Source organism: Tenrec ecaudatus, chromosome 2, assembly GCF_050624435.1.
Source record: "Tenrec ecaudatus isolate mTenEca1 chromosome 2, mTenEca1.hap1, whole genome shotgun sequence".
NCBI lineage: Eukaryota > Metazoa > Chordata > Mammalia > Afrosoricida > Tenrecidae > Tenrec > Tenrec ecaudatus.
Window position 1 is genome coordinate 295,929,053 of NC_134531.1, and position 26,891 is coordinate 295,955,943.

At 41.2% G+C, this 26,891-nt stretch overlaps 1 pseudogene; it reads left to right on the top strand.

Annotated features, from left to right (window-relative positions):
- LOC142440669 (exosome complex component CSL4-like) overlaps positions 1 to 26,489 on the top strand; it is a 69,393-nt pseudogene extending 42,904 nt beyond the window's left edge.
- Positions 26,490 to 26,891: the final 402 nt, after the last annotated feature.

The following is a 26,891-nucleotide window of genomic DNA, read 5'->3' on the forward strand; positions in this document are numbered from 1 at the left end:
AGCTGAATCTTTATGAGCGAAGGTGGCTTTTGTTTTTCTTTGGCTGAGTGTGAGACTCTCCACAGCTTGCTTTTTCTCTGTAATGCTTGAGATGGTGGACATTCACTGAGCCTGAGCTTATGAATGACTAAGATCAGCACAACCTCCTGTCGATTTAGCGTGGACATGCCAAGTGAGTACCAAAAACCTCTTTTGTGTAAGTGATTGACACCTTGGAGCTATTTTCACAGTATATTTTAGCCTCTTTAGACATTTCCAGTCACATGAAAGGCAAACTTGGAGACGGCTCACTGATGAATCATGCTGAGTTCAACAAATCACCTTTGGCAGGTGCAGCTACCATTTTTAGAAATAATCAATATCATTTTATTGGGGCTCTTATAACAATCTATGCATTGATTGTATCAAGCATATTTATACCTATGTTGCCATCATTATTTCCTAAACATTTACTTTCTATTTGAGCCCTTGGTATCAGTTGCTCTGTTTTGCCCTACCTTCCTTTCCCCCTCCCACCCTTGTGACCCCTTGATAAATTATAAATTATTATTATTTTCAGATCTAACACCAACTATTGTCTCCCTTCTCCCATGGTTCTGTTATAGACATGAATTAAAAAAAATATGACTCCAAAGTTTGCTCACACTATGCAATTTTTTAAAAACTTAAGTTGAATCAATCACTTGGATAATTTATTTTTGCCTCAAGAACTGTTTACAGACTGTTTTGAATGGCGGACACCAATGGTCACTCCCTTGGTATATTATGGGCAGTGCCAATTTTCCCGAGCTTAGTTGAGGCTACAGCTAACCATAATCTTGTTGTGTAATGTTTATGAATGTGATTCAAAATGGGCAGCTTTGTTATTCTGGATCTCCCAGGGCATATACATGATTGATTGCAGAATTAGATAGCCTAAGGTAATATAGAGGGTGTTGGTAGGCCCCTAAAACACCGAATTTGTTGGTAGAAAACAATTAGCTCTTTCTATGTAATGGAGTCACTTTTTTTCCCTTAAAAGCAGGAGCCAAATGTCACATTGATTTAACCATGCTTCTGGGAAAAGTATCCTGCACGTTTTTCTCCCATTCACTGACATTTTTACTCAATGTCATAAAGTTTTAGTACCATGAAATCAATGAGAATTTGGGATACATTTCAAATTTATTTTGAACTATTGATAACTTTAAAAATGAACCAATCCCTTCCTCTTGGCAACTCTCGCCTGCCTTTCTTTGTTACTTGAAAGTGCTCTAGTGATCTGGTGTTATTTCCCCACTGGCACCTCTGTATGGAAGATGCATCTCTTCCTGACCTTACTTTGATTGTTATTATACTGCTATAAAACTGTATTATAATACTTGAATTTTGGTAATGTATAAATCATTGTCCCATGTTAAAGATTTTTCACAGGCAGAAGAATCATATAGACTTCATGATCTCCATTTTTTTAACTTCTTCACCTCAAGGTCTATTCTTTTTTAAAATATTTCCATTTTTGATGAATAAAACAATCATTTACTGAACTATTAAGTAAGACACATGAGAGTCACTATAGATTCTTCGTATGTGTTCATACCCTACTGCTTAAACATCTGTAGAATTTATATCTCCCTCTATATCTTTATTAAGGCTGTACAAGTTCTATTCATTTTTTTCTTCTATGAATTAATATAGTAACTCCCTAGCCAGTTCACATTCCTCCAGTCACCGCTTTCTCTAATTTATCTTTCGCAGGGCAGTCAGAAGGCTCTTTCTAAAGACAAATCAGAACATTTCACTTCTTTGAGCAAAACCTATTAGTGGTTCTCCATGGAATTAAAATTGTGTTTCAACTCTCTTATAAGACACATAAATCCTCTTGTAATTATGAGCCCCTTACATTTTGATTTACTGCTTTTGTGCTTTCCATTGTTCCACAATTCTTTAGGCTACCAAATATCCATGTTTTCTTTAATTTCTACCCATGGTTTTCTTTTTGCTCTGAATAGGAATAGGGTGTCAATTCTGATGTTTCTGGGAGTTGCCTGATTTTATGCTCAAAAGTTTCCCATCCTTGGGAAAACCAGAATTATTTACCACTCTGTTTGGAAATCACTTTTCCCGTTGGTCTTCCTCACAAGCTCGTAGGTTTTCTTCCCCTTTTTCTTAAGTGTACTTTTTCTAGAAATACAATTGCAGTCCAATTTTCTCTCCAGGCAGTGATGTGTATACCTACATTACCCCAGTGAAAAAAAGCATTCCCCTATTCTACTTTTATCTAATTCTTCTATACTGAGCTTGTCAAAGCAAGTCACTCCATTTTGCCAGGTTGTAGGTCCATTTTTGAGCATTGTTTCTAACGCGTCCTAGGCCACTGATCAATATCGTTGTCTATAGACCATCTGTCATAATACTGGGAGACCTGGTGGTGGAGTGGTTATGGGTTGGGCTCCTGAATGCAAGGTCAGCAGTTCAGAACCATCAGCATCTGTGAGGGAGAAAGATTGGGCTTTCTATTTCTGTAAGGAGTTCGTTTCAGAAACTCACAGGGGGAAGGCCTGCCCTGTCCTAGGGGAGTGCCACGTGTCAGCGTCGCCTCCACGGCGGTGAGATTTTTCTGTTTGGGTTTGACTTTCATAATGCTACACTCAGCATATGCCAATATACAACAGCGTCGTTGCTGCTGTATGCTGAAGGTGACATCGTAGAATTACCCCATAGTGGTTTCTAGGCTGTAATCTTTCGAGAAGCAGGTTTCCAAGTGTTTTTCTCCCATGAAAGTATTTTTTCTCCCATGAAACATCTGATGACTCCAACTTCCCAGCTTTAGGTCTGCAGCCAGGAGCATTCCTATGGCACCGCTAGGGCTCCTTTGGACCCACACAGCAAGAATCACAAATACTTCATTGATTAAGTTAGTACAGTAATGTCAATGTTTCCATCATCTTCATTTGCAACATAAAGTGTGTCATCTTTTCTTTCTTACTTTCTGTTACTGCTATTAGCTCATAAGTAGTTCTTAGCTTTTTCATTTTCTTCATAAATCATCCTCAGTATGCTTTATCTGCACTTGAGAAGCTCCCTCCTATTTATTTTTCTTAAAAAGTTGTTCACATTTTAGAGATGTTTGGAACCCTTAAGGACATTTTCAAAAAAGATTCTTAAAAATCCCCCTGAGGCCCAGAAATGTCCTGTGATTGCTGTGTGTGTACAGTCAGTTCTTACTTGTAACCATCCTGTAGAGTCGAATTAGCACATGATGCTTCCTAGCTTGTATCATTATGGAAGCAGATCCCCAGGACTTTGCTTTCATTTTCAAGAGCTTGTGGCCTCAGTTCTTGTCAATAACTTTCGGTTCTGCTTTAAAAATGAAAGCTCTTTCACTTCTCAAAGGATGTTAGAAATAGTTTTTTAAAAAAAATCTATCTTATCCTCTGTATCGACTCTACTTCCTGCACATTTTTTCATTTGTTTTTTACGTTAGGGGAGTCTCTCAGAGACGTGTGGTACTTGACTCTCCACTTATATTTAAGAATGAAGCAATGGAAAGTTGAAAACATCCTGGCTTGAGTCAGGTGCCCCTCAGTTCTCAGGGTAGCACTATTCTCAGGTGGCATCCTCATTTTTTCTTTCAAGACTTCATAGAGATTTGATGCAGCAGATTTTTCCAAGGAAATGCATTATTTTGGCTTCTTCTGCTTGCATTGATATGACTCCAAGGAAAATGAAACCCTTGATAACGTCAATCTTTCCCAGTTTATCATGATGCTATTTATTGGTCCAATTGTGAACATCTTTGTTTTCTTTATGGTGAGGTGTATGTAATCTAAACTAAGGCTGCAGTCTTTGATCTTAGAAAGCAAGTCTCACAAGTATTTTTATCTTTCAATGAGCACTGTTGTGTATCTATCTCAGGTGCTTCATGAGTGTTTTCTGATGTTGGCTTCTTCTTCATATATTCCAGTTTCTCTGATCATTTGCTCAGCATACAGAATAATTAAATATAGTGAAGGATACAACCCTGATACGTTGTTCCTGATTTTTAATCATACACTACCCCCACAGGATCTCTACAACATCCTTGCTTTTGGTTTTAATTCCCTAGTTGTTTTCCCGTCTATGGTGTTGTTTGCTCACCACACTCTCCCGTCTCCCCCACCTTTCCCCCCAAGATCCTCTAGGGCCACTGGCCCCATTACTTTCTCTCCAAGCTTGCTTCCCATTCCTGTCTTAAATAACTAGGCAAACCAACCATGTCATAGAGTAAACAATAAGAAAACAAAACACTGGAAAAATAAAAGGAAAAAAAAAGAAGAAAAAGAGAAGAGGAGGGAGGGAGGGAGGGAGGGAGGGAGGGAGGGAGAGAGAGAGAGAGAGAGAGAGAGAGAACACATACATGGTTGCAAGTCTTTCCTCTGGCTTTTATGGCACTCCCCCCTGTGGTCCTAAGGGAGTTCTGGGGCCTGCCCCTCTTAGCGTGGAGTCTTTTAGGGGGCTCCTTAGGGCCTTTGTGTTTTGGCTTTTCTCCAGTTGCTGTTCTGTTATGCTCCCTCCTTGATTTGTTCTGCTGCGGAGGACTCAGACCACACTATCTCCCCATTATTGTCCTCTGTCGCAGTACACTCCAGTGAGGGACATGTCTTGATTTGTTGTTAGTCCCACAGTCCTCTCTGTGCCTTAACAGCTCTGTGCAGGGACATCATCCTCCGGGCTTGGTGTGTCAATATAGGGACTAGGTTGACTGTCCCTTTTTTCTTTTTTCCTTTTTGGTTTGTTTCTGTGTGGCATGGCAAGTCGGCCCCTTACCCCTACTCAAAAGTTTAGTGTTGTTCTCTGGCTCACATACTTCTAAGGCGGGGGTCAGTTTGGCTCTGGTTGAGGTTGGTCCTGTAGCCCAATCTTTTCATGCATTGCTCATGGTTACGTTGTCCTCATGTTTTGGTGGCCCATGGTGCATTCTGCATGCACACTCCTAATTCTGTGAAGACATATCCATACTCTCCCCCTGGGTGGGTTAGTGCCCTGCTCCCCCCATGCCTTCATCTCAGTTTCTCCCCCACCTTTACTTCCTACTCCTTCCCCCCTTTCTCCTTTGTGTTGGACTCACATGCACCTCCCTGAGTTTGGTCTGACCTCCACCTAACTGCCCGTGCCTCCACCCATATATTGTGAGATATGTGTCTTTTCTTCTATACCTACCGTGCTGATTCTACTTACCTCAGGGGACTCATACTTGTCCTTTTGTGATTGGCTGACCTCGTTTAGCCAACCCTTCAGCTCTTCCCATGAAACGTGTTTCATGTGCTCATCTGTGCTTTTTAGTGATGTATAGTTCTCCATTTTGTGCATGTGCCAGAGTCTACTAATGTACTCATCTATCGATGGGAATTTAGGTTGTTTCCAACTCTATGGAAATTTAAGTTGTCTCCAACTCTTTGCGATTGTGAATTGTGCCACAATAAACATTGGAGTGCAGACAACTGGTCGTGTTTTATTTCTTACCTCTTCTCGGTATATGCCCAGTAGAGGGCTGGCTGGGTCATAAGATAGATCAATTTTCATTTTCTTTAAATATTGCCAGATTGCTTTCCATGGGGGCTGTGCATATCTACACGGCACCAGCAGTGGAGGAGGATATCTCTCTCGCCACATCCCCTCCAACATTGTTGCTTTCTGATTTTCTGATTTGGGCTAACCTCACAGGTGTTAGATGGTATCTCATGGTTGTTTTGATTTGCATTTCTCTGATAGCTAATGATTGGGAGCATTTTCTCATGTGTTTATTGGCCATACGTCTCTGCTCCTAGTGAAATATCTTTTCAGTGCTTTTCCCCACTTCCTTAGGGGGATAACTGTTTTCCACTTTTTGAAGGCCAGGGGGGTATTGTAGATTTTAGTAATAAGCCCTTTGTCTGTTGTTTCATTGTGAAAAATCCTCTCCCAGTCTGTGGGTTGCCTTGTGTGTTTTATTCTTAGTAGATCCCACTTGTCGATTTCATGTTCACTTGTGTGTGTACCTTTCCCGATTTCAGTTAGTCTATGTATTACCTGGGCCATGGTGCATAAGTTTGTCCCGATTCCTTTGTTGATAATCCTGATAGTTTGGGGTTTTACTTCTAGGTCTGTGATCCACCTTGAGTGTGTTCTTTTGCCTGGGCAAGGTACACATAATTTCAGTGTTCTACATGTAGATATCCATTGTTTCCAGCACCTCTTGTTAAAGAGGGCATCTGCTTCCCACTGGATGCTTTTGGAGCCCTTATCGGAGATCAGTTGTCTTTATGCTAATGGTTTTATTTCTGGGCTTTCTGTTCTTTTAAATTGGTCTGCGTGTCTGTCATTATGTTAGTGCTACACTGTTTTGACTACTATAGTTGACTAGTAGGTGTTAAAATCAGGTAAAATGAAACCCCCCACTTTGTCCTTCTTCTAGAGGTGTTTCTGCTAATTCTGGGCTTCTTCCATCTCCATATGAAATTTGTGGTCAGTTTTTTTTCAATTCTTTGAGAAGGTTGTTAGTATTTGAATCGGATGAGTATTAAGCTTAAAAGCTACTTTGTATAAGATTGACATCTTTACTATGTAGAGCCTTCCAATCCACGAGCATGGGATGTTCTTCCATTTGTGGAAGTCACTTTTGGTTTCTGGTAATAGGTTCTTGTAGTTTTCCTTGTATAAGTCTTTAGTTTTTTTTGTTAAATATATTCCTAGATATTTCAATTTGTTCTTGGCTATTGTGAAGGTTACTGCCTTCTTAAACTCCTCTTGCATGGTCCTGTCTGATGCATATAGCAAACCAATAGACTTCTGTTTGTTTATCTTGTTTTCTACCATTTTCCCATATTTCTCCACCATTGTCGGTACTCCTGTTGTAGAGATTTGGGGATTTTCAATGTACAGAATCATGTCATATGCAAATAATGATAATTTAACCTCCTCCTCTCCCAGTTGGGTACCTTTAATGGACTTCTGCTGTCTTATGTTGTTTGCTAAGACCTTCAGTACGATATTGATAGAAGTGGGGACAAGGGGCATCCTTGTCTGGTCCCCTTTTTCAGTAGGTTTGTTTTCTTCTTTTCTCCATTGACTATGATGTTGACTACTGCTTTTCATAGATAACTTGTATTAACTTGAGGAATTTTTCTTCCCTCCCTGTCTTCATGAGTGTTTTAATTTGGAATTAGTGTTGGATGTTGTCAAATGCTTTTTCTGCATCTATCAACATTATCATGTGGTTCTTGTACTTCTTCATATCAATGCGGTATATACTATTGATGGATTTTTGGGTGTTAAACTATCCCTGCATCCTTGGGATGAATTCAACCCGGTCATGGTGGATGATATGTTTTATATACTTTGTATTTGATTGGCCAATATCGTGTTAAGGATTTTTTCATCTATGTTCATTAGAAGTAATGGTCTGTAGTTCTCTCTTCCTGTGGGATCCTTTCCCTGTTTGGGTATCAAAGTTATACTGGCTTCAAAGAATGAGTTTTGCAGTTTGTCATCCTTTTCTACACTCTGGAATTATTTGTGGAGGGCCAGTGTTAGCTCTTCCTTGAATGCTTGGTAGAATTCCCCCAGTGGAGCTGTTTGGTCTGGGGGATTTTTGTTGGGAGCTTCTTGATTACCATATCTATTCCTTCTTTTGCTGTGGGTTTTGGAGGTTCTTGGCTTCTATTTGGAATAATCTAGGGAAGGATTGTTTTTCCATGTATTTGTCCATGTCTTCCACATTTTAAAATTCATTACAATACAGTCTTTCATAGTTCTTTGTGTCATCCTTTTAATTTCATTGGGGTCTGTTGTGCTTTCTCCTATTGCATCCCTCATCCTGGTTATTGATGTTTGCTCCTTCCTTTCCTGGGTTAGGTTTTCCAATAGTCTGCAAATTCTGCTGATCCTTTATAGAGCCAACTTTCTGCTGTATTAATCTTTTGAATCGTTCTTTTGTCTTTCCCCTGGTTTAACTATGCCCCGAGTTTTATAATTCCTTTTCTTTTTATATTGTATGGGTTGTTCTGTTGACTCTGTTTTAATTGCTGGAGGTTTTGTGATAGCGTATCAGTCATAAGACTCTCTTCTTTTTTCATATATGCATTTATTGATATCAAGATACCTTTGATAACTGCTTTTGCAGTATCCATAATTTTTGATACATAATATCAGGGTTCCATGGCGATTCAGTAGCCAATGGCAGTGACTAGTCTTTGTAACTGGAGTGGGGCTAAAGCCTGTAGGAACCTAATAGAAGACCAAGGTGGGAGTGGGGGTGTGATCGCGGAAATGGGTGGGGGTGTGATTGAAGGAGGAATAACCCCACTGCCACTGGTGTAGGTGCCGGAGGGGGGGGTATGAGAGAGGGGGTGGGGGAAATGTCTCTACAGAGTGGAGGTGCCTGGCACTGGTGGGGACAGCTGTCACTGCCATGGGACAGGCTGCTGCAGTTGGAGGTGGCTGGAGGGGCGGAGCTCCATGTGCAATGGTAAGGCTGAGGGGGGCTGATCTGCAGGTGTTGGTCATGTTGGGGTCTGAGGTATTGTGGGTGGTATGAGCTAGGGAGCCCCAGGGTCCTGGTCGCTTATCCCCTGGGCTCCAGAACCAGGCTATATGTGAGGAATGTATGCCCTTCAGACTGAGGGTGTACTCCCTTGCTTGCTGCCCGCAGGCTGAGGATGCTGGGGAAGTGCTGAGCCACAGATTGCTGCAGGCCCTGCAGGTGTGGAGGGGTCTCAGGAACCAGTAGTGTATGTGGCTGGGTGGGGGTGTGGAGCAGCCGCAGGCCACCAACCTGCTGCAAGTAGACTTGCAGGTCAGTCCTTGGGATCCTGGGTGGATGGAGAGGGGAACCGTGGGAGAAGAGCGGGGCAGTGCTGTGAATCAGCAGTTGCTGTGCAAGGGTCCCGCTATAGCTGCGAGAGTCTCGGCAGGGCAGTTGACCAGCTCCTGGGCAGTGACCGTGCCAAGGGGTGGGGTTGGGCAATTCGTCTGTGTTGACCGTAGAGGCGGTGCATGGGAGCAGCCCCTCAGGCTCAGCCGGGAAGTCCCAGGGATCAGGTCTCAGATCTCCTCAGTGGGAGGGTCTTCTCGTCAAGAGGGGGAACCCTCCGAGTTGTCATGGGGCGGGGGGATCCCTTTACTCACCAAACTCCTCCCACTAGTCCTTCTGGACACAGGGCTCGCCGTTTGCTAAGGAGCTCTCTATATGTGCCGCTTCCCTGGGTACCTCCTTCACTCTGCCTAATGTGTTTTTCTTTATATGAAATCCAGGTAGAAAAATCTAGAGTCAGTAATTAGATTAATAATCTCCTAGGGGAATGGCATGAGAAGTTGAAGAGAAAGGGGAGTTAATAACAATGAGTACAAGGAAAAAGAAAATATCGCCCCCCAAATCTTAAGACGGGAAAAATATACAGAATCATGGTGCCAAAAAGAATCAGCTGACTTTCAACCTTTTTAGAAGGGAGGGTATGATTAAATATCACTTAACACCATATGCAAGTAAAATGTGCTTAAGATACTCAATGTTTGCAGCAGTAGTACAATGACAGGATTTTCCAGAAATTAAAGACAGAGGACATCAAATAAAATGCGTAATTATTAATGTCAGTGAATCTTGGATAAACTCGGGACTTCCAGAAAGATGTCTAGTTATGTGTTATTGGCTGTGAAATGATATTCAGCTGTATGCATTATAACAAATTATCAATATGATTTCAAAGAATGAGAATTGTCTCCTACTTTTCTTCTTAAGCACTTGTGCATTTTATTTTTAACCCCCTTTATTGCTAGTTAGGGGAAATTTCAGAGAGAAGAAATAGGTGTATGTTCAATCATTGATTAAAGTTACTTGACTCTTCATTTTATGCTTCTATTCATAAATTTATTATGCTCTTGTCTGCCAAATTTCCTTGGTATATTCGTGGGTTGTGTTACATTTCATACATGCTCTGCTTTTATTCTTCTTTGTAAAGAAAACTTTCCTTGTGAACTGGTGAGGGTTTACAGAGCAGATCAGTTTTCCATTAAACAATTCATGAATATTTTACTTATTGTCCCTTCCAAAGCAGAGGCATTTTTCATTTTCCATTTCCAAACATTGTAATCGTAACAAGGGTGTTGCTGACAGAAACACTTCCTGTACAGGACATAGCCTATACAGAAAAGAATACTTTACTGAAAATGAGCCATCCTTAGAAATGAGGAAAATCAAAAAGCCAAAACAGGTTTTCGCTAAAAGAAAAAAAGTGTCCAAATCACCCTTTTACATAAATTTTAAGTATTATTTTCATGTAAAGTAAAAAGAAAATAAAACATGTATTTTTTGAGTGGTTAATTTTCCAATTGCTAATTATTTTCTTTTTTAGTTTTGGATCAGATACCACTAAGGAGTGAGGTCTTCTTTTCTACAACATCAAACCAACTACCTTTTAATCTCCACATCTTATCGATTTTCCTTTCCAGCTTTCTCACTTTGTATTGCCTGTACCCTGGCCAGTCTACTCTCACCACTCACTGGCTCTGATGAAAATGGCAAATACATTCTGCTCTTTCCCTGCGGCCTTTCTCACCTTCCTATAACCTGTTCTCCACACGGTGTTCATAGTAGTGGTTTAAAAATAGATTTAACCCAGAGCAGAGATGCTAAACCTGAAAGAATCCGCGTTGAACCTTAGAATTCTGAAGTCCTTGAAATATAGTCAAATTGTTGCATTTGTGTTTATTTTATTCCAGGGAGAGGCTTTCACATTTCCCCCACATATTTTGTGATAACACAACTATTACAACTACTCTATAGAGAATTAAGATGATGACTGCCCATATGACTAGCTGATCTTAACACACACACACACACACACGCACATGCACACGCACACGCACACGCACACAATCTCCCGTGCTTATCTAGAAAGATAGCTATGTGAATCCCAAACAGCATTTGTGAACCATTGCTATTCTTTTCGCCCTGCATAATGTTTGCAAAAAAATGACTGGTGACTCGTTTATTATAAAACAAGCCACTGTTAAAATGCATCACATATAAGATGTTTTGGAGACTATGAAAGGTATACTTAAATTAGAGAAAACTGCAAGAACAGATAGCTATTTTTAATTACATGCGACCAAAGTGACGTTTTTGATAGCTTTGTTAGTAATTCAAAAATCTGGAAATACCAGAACTGCATAAGAGATTTGGGTCACTGCCTTTAACACAGACACTGAAGTTTAGAAATCCCTACCCGACCGTGAACAGTTGTGCTTTGACTTTTTCTTACATATGCAATTATGAAGATTTCACCTCATTGAACACTTTATGTTTATGCACATGAATATTTACTGGAAAATAGAGCTGGGCGTACTAAAAAGAATCATCCAGCCTTTCTGAACTATATTTGCTTGTTTGTATAGACAGGTTATTTCACAAACACACAGGCTACAAATCAAAGCAATGTGACACCTTCTTATATTATCAGGCAATATGGAGTAGAAAAAAATTGAAATGGAGTTTGTGGACTTTCATACTCGGTGTGACAAGCTAATATGTGGGTGATGGTGTGTAGCTCTCAAATGAGATTGTGTTGTACCATCAGAACTAAGTAAAATGTCTACGGAGAGAAGGAAGCTTCCCAGTCTCAGACAGACTCACTGGACTGGATGAGCCATCGAAGGTAGATTGGAAAAGTGTAAGTCCACAAACATTTGCAGACAATAAAGTACATGAAGTGGAGAATGGGGAGAGACTAGGCTCGCATGAAGAACTTTAATAACTGAACAGTTTCATTTCTTTTTATTAATTTCAGTATAGGGAGGGACGTGAGACAAGGAAGCCACCAATTCTAATGGCTTTTTCCCTTGTCTTTTTCCCTTCCAAAAGGCAATAGTTAGTTTTAGGCAAGCATCATAAAGTAGGTAGGTATAAGATAGAATCAAAGTGTGATTTTATAGTTGTTGTTATTCCTAAGAATACCTGCGTTCCCATAGGCCTAGTCATACACAGGAGAATTCTATATGAATGCTTGGCCTCTGCACCGAGGTGCCGCTGGTCATTTGGAAAAGATGTGCCTATTGGAAACGACAGGTCTGCTAAAAAGCGTTGCTGGGTTTCCTCCCAGACCTACTTACTCCTGATTCAAGGCTGTGCTTCTTCTCTCTGTACATAGACAGGTGAATTATGTTACGTGCTGGGTAAGATGAAAGGGAGGAGATGACTTACCTGAAACCATCTGATACTTTATTTTCTCTGTTAGTATTGACATTATGTCAAAAGGGGATCACTGAATCATACAGGACTAAAGCTTTTTTTTTTTTCTCTTAAGCCAGACTGTTGGGGGCTCCTCTCCTGCTGTGCTGAGTTAGATTGTGCAGGCACAATCAGATCAACTGAAACTACTTTCCTGATTAAATGGACCAAGTGTTTCAATTGAGACCTAAATAAATGGCATTTCTGTGTTAGATTTTACATCTAAAATTTAATAGAAATCGTCCCCTCCATTTTCAAACAGGGTCATAGAAGAACAGGAACATCACTTTGATGTTTGTTATTACGTAAAATTGCGGATCAGGCTATTTCTCCCTTTTCAATTTAGATAGCTTATTATTTTTTATTTTATCATTATAAATATAAAATAATTCTTAGTGATCCCTTACAGCTGCTGGGAAGCTGTGGTTGCTCTGTGGTTAAGGCATTCACTTAACTTCTAATCAAAAGGTCAGCAGTTCAAATCCATGAGCTCATCGGGCAGAGAGAGACGTGCAGTGGGTTCTGTAAGCTCTTACAGCTTTGGTACCCAGTGCAGCAGTTCCACTCGGCTCTAAACTTGCTCTATGTTGGAACCATATTGAGGGTAGTGGGTTTGCAGTGGGTACCAGAACATTCTGGTGGTTAGAGTACTAATCAAAAGGTTGGCAGTTTGAACCCGCCAGCCTTGCCATGGGCCATGGATGTAGAAGTTTGCTTCTACAAACACACAGAGAGTATTGGAGAGATGATCATAGTGAAAATGAAAAATCCTGACTTGAACGATTAAAACCTTATCATTGATCTTCACTTTAATACACGTTGAGCTTGATCTCATTTTAAAATATTTTCTTTTTCTCTCTCTTCAAATTTGCGCTTACCTGTTGTATTTTGTTAGTGTTGGTAGTGTTCTTGACCCTCTATTATGTATCTTTCTATGTTTCTTAGTATAAGCAACCCAGGTAGGGCCATTCTACAGAGACTATAAGTAGAATAAGGAGCTTTTGGGGAGTGCGACAGTGTGTGTGTGTGTGTGTGTGTGTGTGTGTGTGTGTAGCAGGGATCTTGAATGTGCTCTGCTGATGGCTCTTCTTTCTTGATATTCTCGTGAGATTTTCTGTGATGGTTCAGTCTTACACCCAATGCAAAACTGACCACTCTAGAATTGAGTTTTCTACACCTTATTTGCGAGCATCCACCATTTCCTGGGTGGGGGTTACAAAGGCTATGGAAAGAAGAGTCATGGTAAGCAATTTCACTTCACCACATTTGCCAACTGAGAAAGATCTTAACAATTATCATTTGATCTGTGCTCTGATAGGGAATTCAGTTCTGCAATGTCAGTAAATTTCTGGTTCAATTCATCTCATCTGCCAAAGACATCATTTTTGTAGTGAGGAAATTATACTATTGATCACCACTGGAAATTATTGCTTATAAAGTTTTTTATTTGGATAATGTTATCTTGGTTGGTCTAGCAGATGATACTGGTAAAAAAATAATAAAGCTGTTTCCAACATAGTACCGTTGACTTGTAAACTATGATACTTATGATGTTTAGTGTCTGATGTATATTTAGCCTCTGATAATGTAGTCTTTTGTTGAGGAACCAAATGATTCGTTTTCATAATTCTATTAATAAAGAAAGCTACTCTCTAGTTCTCTTTCTTGGACATCTCCCTCCAAAGAAGCATATTTACTGGTGAAAACTTTTATTTCCTTAAACAATTTTTCAGAAAAGACATCATAGCCACTCTAGAGTTAGTCCTTACCCCAAGGCTGAGTTTTACTGACCTTTTTTCCCCAAGGCCTTCCAATTGGTGGGGTGGCCTAGTGGTTGCTAGTTTGGTTACTAAGTGCAGGGTTAGCAGTTTGAAACCACCAGCTGCTATCTGGGAGGAAGATGGGGCTTTCTACTCCTATATGGTTTAAAATCAGGAAAGGTGCGTTTCCGGTTTCTAACCTTTACCATACTTGTTCAATCTATATGCTGAGCAAATCACCAGAGAAGCAGGATTATATGAAAACAAATGTGGCATCAGGATCAGAGGGAGGCTTATTAACCACTTTAATATGCAGATGACACACCCTTGCTTGCTGAAAGGGAGGAAGACATAAAGTGTTTGCTCATAAAGTTCAAGGATTGCAGCCTTCAATATAGATTACAACTTAATGTAAAGAAGATGAGGATCGCCACAACTGGGCCAGTAGGTAATATCAAAACTGATGATATGGTTGAGCTCACCAAGTCAACCACAAGCAATGCTCATGGAATCAGCAGTGAAAAATCAAAGGATGTGTTGCAGTGGGTCAATCTGCTGCACAAGACCTCTGTAGAGTATTGAAAAGCCAGGCTGTTATTCTGAGGTCTAACACAGTGGTTCTTAACCTTCCTCATGCCGTGACAGTTCATATTGCTGTGACCTCATGTTGTGGTGACCCCCCCAACCATAAAATTATTTTTGTTGCTACTTCATCACTGTCATTTTGCTACTGTTATGAACCGGGTGATCCCTGTAAAAGGGTCATTCAACCCCCAAAGGGGTTGAGATCCACAGGTTGAGAACAGCTGGACTAATATGTGTCTGACCCAAGCCATGATATTTTCAACTGCCTCATATGCATGTGAAAGTTGAACATTGAATAATGAAGACTGAAGAAGAATGGATGTATTTGAATTGTGGTGCTGGAGAAGATTATTGAAAGTACCATGCACTGCTAAAAGCCAACTGATCTGTCTTGGAAGAAGTACGGCTGGAGTGTCCTTTAGAGGCAGGGATGGCAAGACTTAGTCCTACATACTTTGGACGTATTGTCAGAAGAGACCAGCTCTTGGAGAAGGACATCATGCTTGCTAATGTGGAGGGGCAGCAGGAGAGATGAAGGCCCTCAATGAGATGGATTCACATCATGGTTGCAGCAATGGGATCAGGCATAGGAATGATTGTAAGCCCGGTGGAGGACGGTGCAGTGTTTTGTTCTGTTATTGACAGGGTCACTATGGGTGGGGACTGACTCCATGATATCTAACGACACCAGCAACAACAACTGTAAAGAGTTACAATCTTCAAAACGCACAGGGGCAATTCTAACCCATGCTGTAGAGTCCTTGTGTGTTGGCATTGAGGGAAGAGCAATGTTTTAGGAATTCATTTTCTCTGCAACTTTGCCATAGGCTTGGTAGCAATGGATTTTGGAGTTCTTTTTCTTTGCAGCTTAGAAATAAGAATTCATTTCCTACTAAATCCGCAATATCTTGGAACTTCGGAACCTTGAAGGCAGAGGGAAAGCTGGAAGAATTAAGGGTGTCACGTGATCTCCCTTGTGCGTGTTACCTCTATCTTCTTCATACCTGCAGCATTTCCCCTTAGGATACTCATGTCCCAGGGCTCCGCAATTTTCTGCAATCACCACTCAGAATTCACAATGCAAAGGAAAACAGATCATGTCTTGGGGGTATTGGTAAGTCTTAGCTCAATATTCAGACATCCATCTGCAGAATCGATGTCTTATCCCCAAGAGTGTGGAAGTTGGTGAAATTAGGTTAGGTGATAAGCCACCATTCAAGTTCCAAGAACCAGAGGTTCAGTGAAAGGAGGTAAACCAGACGCATAAGCTGATGGGCACCCTCCACTCATGATTCTAGCTGGTCATGAAATCCCTTTTCCTGCTTCTGAGAGGGCTCATTTTACACCCAGCAGGATGGCGTGCATGTTGCATCTTGTCAGCAAGCACTCACAACGGAATCCAATTCGTATCTTCCCCCATCTTCTCTCTTCATTCAGACCCAACCGGGAAAAGTCATTTGGTGGGAGTCCCAGAGACTGTGACGAGAAGAAGCCCCCTAAGTAACCCACTGCCCTTACACACAGAACACCACCCATGGAGCTAACGTGAAGGATCCAAGCCCCGTTAAAGACACTTTACTCACTACCGCCTTTCTGCAACTTCCTTTGCTTCTTACCCTCCTAGCTCCACAGCTTGACTTCCCCATGTCAGTTTGTGTGGTAGGAATCTAACACCATTGACAATCTTCTGAAAACCTTAAGTGCCATTATCTCTGCCACTTGTTAGAAGTTACTCTTAATAGCTTGGGTTTGAGGTACCTTACCACCTCACTAGCCTTTCAGTCATAGAAACTCCACTCCATGAATGTGCTGTCCCCAAAGAGATAGGGCATTGTTGACCTAACAAAAGAAAAAAGTCACCCAAGATGAAGGAGCTGCAGTGAAGGGCTTGGCCATAGAGGAGAAACATAGGATATATGAGGACAATTTAAACATATTCTCCAGGAAACAATCAGAGCTGTTCTGACCTTGGACACAGCTTGTATCTCTTTCGTTAGGCATCTGAGGGGATTTGAGTGAGGCTAGTGAATAGTAAGAGTTGAAAGAATAAGAGCCATATGACCTCAGTGAGTAGTATTGTCAGACCCACATTTTGGATACAGATTTCTCATGCACAATGTGCCAACACTGTCTGGGCTCTAAGGAGAGATTTCTCCTGAATCAATTGCCTTTCTCTGAGCCCAGGCCTAGCTAGCCTAGTTATCTTAACTCTGAAGCATGGATAGAGTTCTTTTGCTCCTTGGGGAATGTTTAAAAATACATAAAGCAAAGTTAGATCACCTTAAGCCCATTATGAGCTTAAAAGCATGCAGTCGGCGCTGCCAAATTTTCATTTGCTTGGAGAGTTGGAATAATAATGATAAATGCAGACAGAACTAGGTTTCCCTTGCAGGTGGAATTTTGTGAATCCGTTGTGGAGTTTTGTTGAGGACTTCATCCAAGGAGCTAAATTAAATTTCTGCAGAGAGGCCAGAGGGGGGCACCAAACAATCATGATTGATAGAGTGGTTTGCCTGAGCTTTTGCACGAAGCTGCACACCAGGCCTGTGAGGCCTGTCGCTTGCAGGCATTTCGGGCAGTAAACACATGGAAAATTAATATGCAGGCTCTCGGTCTCCTGAGTCCCAATTCTGTTTGCAGAATCATTGTTAAATCAGGAGCTGACACCCGGCGTCAGAGGGACAAAACATGCTCAGTTAATGGGGAGACGACAGTTGACGGTTGTCTAAAAACAAGGTAGACAGTCACTGCACACTTTGTGTTTCTTTCTGACCTCCTTGGGGACAATGATGGGGCTTTCTTCTGTAAGTTAGTCTCAGAAACCCACTGGGACAGCTTACGCTGTTCTGTAGGGTCCCCATGAGTCAAAAGAGGGTGCCAGGGGCTTAGGTGGAGAGCAAATGTTTTGAGAATGATGAAGGCAATGAATGCACAAATGTGCTTTACACAATTGATGTATGTATGGATTGTGATAGAGTTGTATGAGCCCCTAATAAAATGATTAAAAAAAAGGAATTCTGACATTGAATTCTAACTTGAGGGCTGGGCATTGTTTATTGTCTCATTTCACTGACTCATGCTGCATGGTGGAAAGCATTTGAAAGTAACACAACAAAACAAATCAACAGAGCAATGTATTTGGAAGGTGGGGATACAGAGTGGGGGCCTCTTTGTAATCATTCTTTCTGAGGAATGATCAGCAATTTCCCAGCTTCAGTTGTTCAAGACAACAATGAAGATGGTTGTTTCAGAAATGTCTCTTTGCCCTTTTGAAAAGGCAGATACATTTAACACATCGTAAAATCCCTGTTCATCCATGACTACTAGACAACAGTCTGCTTCCTTGGCCATATTTCCTTAATGAGAATTTCTAAGTTGAAGGCACTGAAAACTTCCATCATAATTGTTGCAATATATCGCGTATGTAAAAGGAGTGTTTCTTGTATGCCTATACGTCCTGTCCCTGAGATTGTAGCTATTTTCCATGTATATATTTCTAGCGGCTTGATTTATGGAAGGGGGGGTAGGACCAGGGGAAAATTGCAATTTTCTTTTCAACTGAGGGCAGTATAGGTATGCTTTCTCTATTCTTTACCAAGGCACCATGAACTTCAACTTATAAAAAAAACGTCACTACCAAAAGGTATTAGTTATAATCATGTAAAATTTAATAACCGTTAAAGCCTTGGCCTCTTGTTATTACTTCAATTCTCTTTTAACATTCTCTGTGGTTTAAGGGTATTTCAGTGCCCTTCTTCTACTTCTTATGATGTTGAATCGATGCACATTTTCTTTGGTTAGCCTATACATATTTCCCATAACTGAGATATTTAATAAGTAAATTGGTGTCTGAGTAAGAGAGGCTGTGAAAATCCTTCCAACTGATGGCACTTTTCCAGGTGATTTGTTCAATGGTTGTTCAGGAATTTGGACTCTGGAGACTGACAAATGAATCTAAGCTCTGCCACTTACTAGTTCTGTAAATGTGTCAATGTCGTTCAATCTCTCTATGTCTCAGTTACAACAAAGTATCATGTATTGCATGAACTAAATGAATTATTGTATTAGAATATAACTTGTTACATAGCAATTGCTTCATAAGCTTATGTTAAGTAAATATTTAAAAGTGATATAAAGCCTATTATAAAACCTTACAATATTTTTATTTCTCCAGAAAAATATGGCACCAGGTGATTTTTATAAGGCATATACAAAACATATACAAAAGTTTATTTCTACTTATGCAGCATCTAGCTCATCATTCTCAGTAGAAATCATTAAGAAAGGACAACTGGAGCAAGCAGAATCTTGTACAAGGATCGTATTACAACTGACACCTCAACATAATATACTTAACAAACCTTTATACATTTACTACACTCCATGCGCTGTTTTCAGCACTATACAAATATTAATTAATGTAATCCTTATTCTAACCTCAGAATGCTCACTGAATTTCAATTAAGTGATGTGGGAACATTCTCTAGCCAGTGTGTGACATGATAATCCGCCAATAAATATTTGTTGAAGGAATGAATACATGTGGGTGACTCCATCAATCGATCTATCTTGTTTGCTTATCAAAAACCAAACAACAAGCCGGGATGTTAGAATGCGTGTTGGAGGAGCTCTGCTGATAGTGGTTGTGTGCTTGACTGTTAACTGCAGGGCCGGTGGTTTGACTCCATCCGTGATTTTATGAGAGAAAAATATGGAAGTCTTCTGATCTAAAGATTCCAAACCAAATCTAGTGCTCTCGAGTTGATTTTGACTCACAGGGGCATGGTAGAACTCCTCCACACAGCGTCTAAGGATGGAATATCATTATGGAAACAGGCTGCCTCATTTTTGCCCCTCTGGAGGGCTAGTGGGTTCAAATTGCCAAACCTAGCAGCCCAACACCTAACTGACGAGGCCAGTAGGGTGCTTGTGAAACGTACAGCCTTAGAATCTCAGTTCTCTTCGCGTCCTGTCAGTCTCTATGAGTCTGACGTGACTAGGCAGCAACAATTGAGACTCCTCTGCCACTGATGGATTACATTTCAACTAAAAGGGCCAAGGTGGCTTGAATGTTGCTGTTCCCTTCTCATTATTAAATGATTTATTATTTTAATATTAAGCTTGGAGGTCAGAGAATTGGTTAAGTCTTTGGTGACTTGCAGACTTACACTTAACCTATATTTAACATCTGAGTGTCCATTTGTAACGGAGTATTTTGGTCATTAAGATTTGCCATTTGTCTTTGCTCTTTGAATGCATTCTTTATTCTAATGTGAAAAATCATAGTTATAGCTTATCTTCATTTGTCACAGTCTTGAGAAGATTAGCAAATAAGTACATAATATATTTTATAATAATTTCTTATAAATTAAAATATACATGTGATAAGGCTGAGCCATAAAGCACTTAAAATATGCCACATCTAGTTAAAAATCCATTTGTGAACATTTGAGAGGTCAATGCTAGAATTTCAAATTAAGACTACAATAAATAGCTCTAGTCAACATGTTATTGCTTCAATCAATTGCAACCTCTTTTCACCGACACCAAATTAATTACATTCAATCTTAAACCCTCTTCCTTAAACACATTAAACAGGATGGAAAAGAGTCAATGTGACAGCAACCTAAGACCGTAAGACTACCCCTTACTTTTCTCTCCCTCTCTCTCCCTTTCTTCCTTCTTTTGCATGCTATCCAGCTACACATCTAAATATTTCTCTCTTCCTCCTTATACCAAGTGGCATGAAATTACTTTTATGGAATGATTGGGGGGGATATTAAACACTTAGAAAAGTGTGTAATTTTATAAAACGAGCTCAAGTTCTTTGGTGGTATGAACGTGACACCCTATGATGTCTGAGATGGACAGTTATTGATACTGTTGGGACAGACAGCGATGGAATGGGTTCAGGGATGTCAGCAAGCCTTTTACGATGTTGATAGAAATCACAACTGAGAAGTCCACAATGGGGGTAGAAGTAACAATTGAGCCTCTTGGCTGCTCCTGTGCTTGATCCAGGAGTCAGAGAGGAAGGATCTCTAGAAGTTCTTAAATTGACAGTCAGTGACATCTTTCTGAACTCAGCCAAGTTACTGGCATGCTTGGAGGTCGGGAAACTGGATATCAGAATGTCCCTAAAAACCCCATCAACACTTTCCATGTGTATAGTACTGGGAGAGGGATGAGGGAACATTATTTTCACTTGATGGGTTACATGCTTGGATATGGGAGCAGGTGGTAGGGAAGGGCCAACTAATGAATGAGGATCTCCTTGGAAAGTCTAGATTGCAGTTTGAATGAAAGCCTCAGTTTGACAATGGATACACCCTCAGGCAAGAACAACTGTTTTCCAGTAAGGGTGGGACACCTAACAGCAGTAAAGGACATATTTTCTCTGTCTCCAGAGGTATCCAGGAATTCCTGTCCCTGGATTCTGAGGCACAAACTGTTGTTTTTTATATTAGTGTGTTAATCTGGGTAATTTAGAGAAACAAATCCTTAGACACTCAGGTATGAGAGAGAGTTTTATATAAAAGGTAAGTGCGCATCAAGAAAACATTCTGAACCAGTGCTGCCCAAGCCCACAAGTCCAACCTTAACCCATTAACTCATATGTCCGACACCAATCCACAACGTCCTCCTCCATCTCACAAAACACACGCAATGATGCCAACTGCCGGAGGAAAGCTGAATCAGTGAGACTTTTAGCATCTCAGCACTGGCAGGGGTCTCCACACGGCTGCTCCAGCACCCAGGGCTGCATCGTAACAGGTCCATGTGGTTTCTCCTCAGGGATGCCTTGCAGGAATTGAGCTTTGCCAGCTGAAGCAGGGAACTGGCTAAGGCAGCTGTACCCTGGACTGAACATCACAAAGCAAGAAACCCGAGAACTAGATAGGTGAGGTTCACTGAGCCTTTTATCTGTCTGCCCTTCAACTAACCCCACATGTGTTTATTGGCCAGGTTGGCCTAATTAACTTTAACTCAATTAGTAAAAAGTTTAGAGGACTCCTGGACATAACAGGATAACAGTAGGAGACACTTCGCCTGGAGGAAAGATTGGACTTCTTTATTTGGTCATAAAGTTGTTCATGTAAATAACTAATAAACATTTGGGCATCTCAATAGGTATTTGTAGGAAAAAGATTGGATTAAAATTGGAATTTATGAATTATGCTATAACACATCATGGGGGAATCTGGGAAGTAGGACTCCAACTTGCATCTTTCTCATAGGCACGCCCCCATGCATATAAATGCCATGTAAATCCTCTCTGCCCTTTACACATCCTCCCTTGAGTATAGTTACATGCATTGTGGAATTCAGCACAGCGACTAGCACTAGCTCAAGTCAGATGGATCTTTTTATTTCTCCCCTTAGTTATTTATTAGTTTTAAATTAAAAGATCATTTTATTGGGGGCTTTTACAGTTCTTCTAACAATCCATGCATCAACTGTATCAAGCATATTTGTACATATGTAATCATCATCATTTTCTAAACATTTACTTTCCATTGAGGAATATTATGCATTTCATAGGCGCACTCCTGCTCCCTAACTGGTTCATCCCCTCCCTGTGACCCTCTGTGATCTTTAATACCTCTCTGAACTTGCTTCTTGAACTCAAACTCACTGACATGGGGGAGATTTTCACACATGCTGGCTCTGCAGGATGTGGTAGCACCACTTCTGTGGGTTTCCCAGTCAATAGCTCTTTATGCTAATAGAAAGCCCTCTCTTTCTCCGAGGGAGAGCCTTGTGGTTTGAACTGTTGACCTTGAAGTTATCAGCCCAACTCATAATCATAATGCCACTAGAGTTCCCATATTTGTTCATCAAGGCAAAGGCGAGAAAGGCTGCAAAGACACTGCGCTACTAATCACGAAGTCAGCAATTCAAACCCACCACAAAGTCAGCTGTTCAAATCCACCAACCATTCTGCAGGAGAAATTTGAGACTTTCGGCTCCCATAAAGAATTACAGGCCCAGAAACTCACAGGGGCAATTCTATCCTGTCTTGTACGGCTGCTGTGAGTTAGAATAAAGTTCATGCCAGGGAGTTAGTTTGAAGACTGAACTCAACCTTCCTTTGCTAATTTGCCCCCAAATTTGCCCTTTATCTAAACTTCTGCAACTTTGTTTGACTAGACTGTACTCTTCTTAAGGCCACAGTTGTGGTATCTTCTGTGTGCTGACCCACGAACCAGGTACCAAAAATCCACATTTGCTTAATGTGTCAGTGTTCCTGAACAAACCCAACCACACTCTTCCAAATTACAGGTTCCACACCCAACCAAACCCATTGCTGTTGAATTGATTACGAATCCCAGCCACCTATAGGATGGGGCATGGCTTCCTATGGGTTTCAGAAGTTGTATATATTTACCAAGGCAAAGATTTTAAACGTGCAATTAGTTTCAAATAATGAACTGCTGATGGGTTTGAACTATGGGATGTTTGGCTTTCAGCACAATGTTTAAACTCATGATGCCACCATAATTCTGCAATTTCAAGTCCATTCAGGTCATTTTGTTTACTTGATTCCTCTAGCTTATTTTAGGTTTATTTCCCTCTAGCATACTCCCTACTAGACCTAAAATTCATTGTACCAAAAATAACTGACTGACATTCATTCAACCATTTTAAGAGGTGGTATATGATCAAGAACTAATGATACTGAAGGAAGTAATCTATGGGGCACTGTAGGCATTAGGCAAAAACAAGGCTTCAAGATTGACAGAAATCAAATAGAAATGTTCCATCAAGTTGGTAAAGTACTGGAAGCAAACACTCACTTCTGCCAAGAAATTTGGAGGACAGCTACCTGACTGGAAGAGATTCATATTTGTGTCCATTCTAAAGAAAAGTGGCCCAACTAGAATGACTAAATTATTGAACACTATCTCTACTATCACTTGTTGCTGAAGATCATTCAGCAATAGTCGCAGCAGTACCGAGACAGGGAGCTACTGGAAAGTCACGCTTGTTTTAGAAGAGGCCATGGAAAAGGGTTATCATTGCTGGTGTCAGATGGATCCTGACTGAAATCAGAGGTTATGAGAAAGATATTAACTTGTGTTTCATTTCATATGAGAAGCCATTTGGCAGGACGGATCATAACAAACTATGGATACCATGCGGAAGAATGGAAATTCCAAATAGTTCAGAGTGCTCATTTGGAGCCTGCACAAAGACTGAGAAGCAGTGATTTGAATAGAACGAGGGCATGCTGTGTTACTTAAAATCAGGAAAGGTGTGTGCCGACACTCTATCCTTTCACCATCCGTGTTCAATCCATAGGCTGAGCACCAACCTGAGAAACAGGACAGTGTGAGGCAGACAGCATCAAGACCGGAGGAAGGCTTTCTGACAACCAGGCATATGCGGATGACATCACCTGGTCTGCTGAAAGCAAGGAGGACTTGGTGCCCTCCTGAAAATTAAGGACTTCAGTCTTCAAGAGGGATTGCAATACAGTGTAAGGAAAATAAAAATCCTCCCTCCCGAGTGGGCCAGTTGCCAACATCATGACAGCTGGAGAAAGGATTGCAGGTATAAAGGAGCTCATTTTGCTTGGATCCACAATCGATGCTCATGGAAACAGCAGCCAGGAAGTCCAACAATGTGTCTCATTGGATAAATCTGTGACATAGAGTTCTTTAAGGTGTTGAAGAGTGAGGATATTTCTTTTTTTTAAAAAAAAACATTTTATTAGGGGCTCATACAACTCTTATCGCAATCCATACATATACATACATCAATTGTATAAAGCACATCTGTACATTCTTTGCCCTAATCATTTTCAAAGCATTTGCTCTCCACTTAAGCCCTTTGCATCAGGTCCTCTTTTCCCCCTCCCTCCACACTTCCCTCTCCCTTATGAGCCCTTGATAATTTATAGATTATTATTTTGTCATATCTTGCCCTATCCGGCGTCTCCCTTCACCCCCTTCTCTGTTGTCCGTCCCCCAGAGAGGAGGTCACGTGTAGATCCTTGTAATCGGTTCCCTCTTTCCAAACCACTCACCCTCTACCCTCCCAGTATCACCCTTGACACCCCTGGTTCTGAAGGTATCATCCACCCTGGATTCCCTATGCCTCCAGCTCCTATATGCACCAGTGTACAACCTCTGCTCTATCCAGACTTGCAAGATAGAATTCAGATCATGGTAGTGGGGGGTGGGGGTGGGGTGGGGAGAAAGCATTTAGGAACTGGAGGAAAGCTGCATTCTTCATCTGTCCTAGGTCGCACCCTGACTGACTCATCTCCTCCTCTAGACCCCTCTGTGAGGGGATCTCCAGTGGCCGACAAATGGGCTTTGGGTCTCCACTCTGCACTTCCCCCTTCATTTACTATGGTAAGATTTTTTTTTTTTGATGATGCCTTATACCTGATCCCTTTGACACCCCGTGATCGCACAGGCTGGTGTGCCTCTTCCATGTGGGCTTTGTTGATTCTGAGCTAGATGGCCACTTGTTCACCTTCAAGCCTTTAAGACCCCAGACACTATCTCTTTTGATAGCTGGGCACCATCAGCTTTCTTTACCACATTTGCTTATGCACCCGTTTGTCCTCAGCGATCGTATCATGGTGGTGTGTACCGAATTATATGATTTTTTGTTCTTTGATGCCTGATAACGGATCCCTTTGGAACCACGTGATCACACAGGCTGGTGTGTTCTTCCATATGGGCTTTGTTGCTTCTGAGCTAGATGGCCACTTGTTTATCTTCAAGCGTTTAAGATCCCAGACACTATCTCTTTTGATAGTGCCCAGCTATCTTCACCACATTTACTTGTTCACCTGCTTTGGCTTCAACAGTTATGTCGGGAGGGTGAGCATCATTGAATACAATTTAATAGAAGAAAGTATTCATGCACTGAGGGAGTGCTTGAATAGAGGCCCAATGTCCTTCCACCACCTTAATACTAAACCTATAAATATAGACACATAGATCTAGTTCCATATATATATATATATATATATGTGTATATATATATTTGCATGTACATGTCTTTGTCTAGACCTCTATAAATGTCCTTTGCCTCCTAGCTCTTTCCTCTATTATGAGAATTAAGATGTGCCTGACCCAAATAATGGTCTTTTCAATCAACTCGCGTGCATAAATAAAGAAAACCACAGAATAATTGATACATTTGAATTATGGTGTTATTGAAGATTAATGAGCTGTCAGAAGCATAAACAAATCTATCTTGGAAGAAGTATAGTCTTTACAAACAAGGAGGGTGAAGCTCTGTCTCAGGTAGTTTGGACATGTTTTTAGGGGAGACAAGACCTTGGAAAAAAACATCACGGGTTAGATCAAGCAGAAGTTTATCGTCTGTTTAACTTGCAGAAGGGCAGCCCAGGGAACGGCACCATGCTGCCTGGCTACTTCTCCTGGTCCTTTGCTGGCTGCCTGGCCAAGACGAGAGAGAACGGCGTGCTGCCTATGATGTCTGTGATGAGAGAGAGTCCCCGCTACTGCCAAATGCGGGGACTGTTGCACTTGGAAGGTCTCCAGCATCAGTTCCTGTTTTGCCAATGTGCAATATCCTGTACGTGGGGTCCACGTTCCATATGAACGCTTTTCGAAGAACTATCCGCAAGGGAGGTATCCGAGCTACAGGAAAAGTCAAGGTTGACATTTCTGAGTTTCCGCCCAGGTGACGTTGTCTTGGTCAAAGTGATCTCTCCGGATAAGGAGCGGCCCAACGTCCAGCTGACCATAGCTGAGATTGAGCTGGCGTGGTGGTGGCCCAGCGTGAAACAGGGGTCCAGATGGTGCCCAGCAGCTGATGTGAGATTCAGTATTCTAAAGGTCACACTAAAGAATTCCTGGAAAAAAGAATTTCGGAAAGTGGCACGTGTCCAGCCTAAGAAGCCTCTCTTCACCCTACAGAGGGCGGCGGCCTGATTGCAAGAGTACGTGCATGGACGTAGCATGAGGGAGTCACGGTCTTTGTTTAGGTAAACAGCAGTTGAGAAGATGTGCAGGGTAAGCGGTGTCTCATTCCGTTGAAACCAGCCTCAGGGTACCCGACAACCTTAACAACATAGAACTCTTCGGAGCTCTAACTATTGCAAACCCTCCCTACCCCCTACCGCCCGCCTCCAAACAAAACTTTGATATAGTTAGATGTCATCTCTGGTGGACAGAGATGCTGACATACATGTTCCCATAATCAACACCATTATTCTACTTGATGTTTTCTAATAAGTTGAAGAAGAAAAGTTTAGAAACGGATCTGATGAGAAATATTCTAGAACTACAATGCTCACGTTTATGATTCTATTAATAATAAAATAATTTATTTCT